This window comes from Lithobates pipiens, unplaced genomic scaffold, assembly GCF_037356315.1.
Source record: "Lithobates pipiens isolate NorthernLeopardFrog02 unplaced genomic scaffold, aLitPip1_a1.2 Scaffold_23, whole genome shotgun sequence".
NCBI lineage: Eukaryota > Metazoa > Chordata > Amphibia > Anura > Ranidae > Lithobates > Lithobates pipiens.
This window is the reverse complement of record NW_027507785.1, coordinates 6,051,627-6,052,635: the sequence shown is the minus strand read 5'-3', so window position 1 is coordinate 6,052,635 and position 1,009 is coordinate 6,051,627.

Below are 1,009 nucleotides of genomic sequence, written 5' to 3'. Positions count from 1 at the left end.
AAATTTTCCGGATTTTTTCCCTCCTGAATTCTTCCCATTCACAAGAAGGAGATGAAGAGGATTCCGCACTGATTCAATTGCTGGGTGTTAGATGGGGGGGGGGGGGGGCGGACAGAATCAGTGACTTACAAAATGCATTTGCTTCTCAGCTACAGGAAGGAGCCCAGCAAGAAAAGGGTTAATGCAATGGGAGTCTGGGAGGTCAGGCTGGGTGAAAGCCTTCAGCAAGGAAAGGGTTAATGCAATGAGAGTTTGGGAGGTCAGGCTGGGTGAAAACCTGTGGCAAGGCAAGGGTTAGTGTAATGGGAGTTTGGGAGGTCAGGCTGGGTGAAAGCCCGCAACAAGGAAAGAGTTAACGTAATGGGAATTTGGGAGGTTGGGCTGGGTGAAAGCTTTTAGCAAGGAAAGAGTTAATGCATGGGTGTTTGGAAGGTTGGGCTGGGTGAAAGCCTTTAGCAAGAAAAGGGTTAATGTAATGGGATTTTGGAAGGTCGGGCTGGGTGAAAGCCTGTGGTAAGGAAAGGGTTAATGTAATGGGTATTTGGGTGGTCAGGCTGGGTTAAAGCCTGCCGCAAGGAAAGAGTTAATGTAATGGGAATTTGGGAGGTCGGGCTGGGTGAAAGCCTTCAGCAAGGAAAGGGTGAAATATAAATACGAATAGCTGCAGGGGGAATGGAGGGACATGCCTTCCAGCAGGGAAAGGGTTATTTCTCAACTTTTTGACAGATAGGGGGGTAGTCTGACCCTTCCAGCAAGAAAAAGGTTAATCTCAGTTGCTTTTATCCTCTCCCGGCAGGACTGAGAGAAGCAGCAGGGAAAGTTGTGGGTGGAGGGCTGGCATGAAAAGAGTTAAAAGCAATTGTTATAACAAAGAAAAGGGGGGTAATCTCGAATAAAAGTGTTATCCGCAGATGAAGGGGTTAAATTACCTTTTCAGAAGGGGAGTTAAAGGGATTAAGTTTGCAGGGGGGGCGGGCGGGCGGGGGACCATGAGGATCAAGAAGTCAGG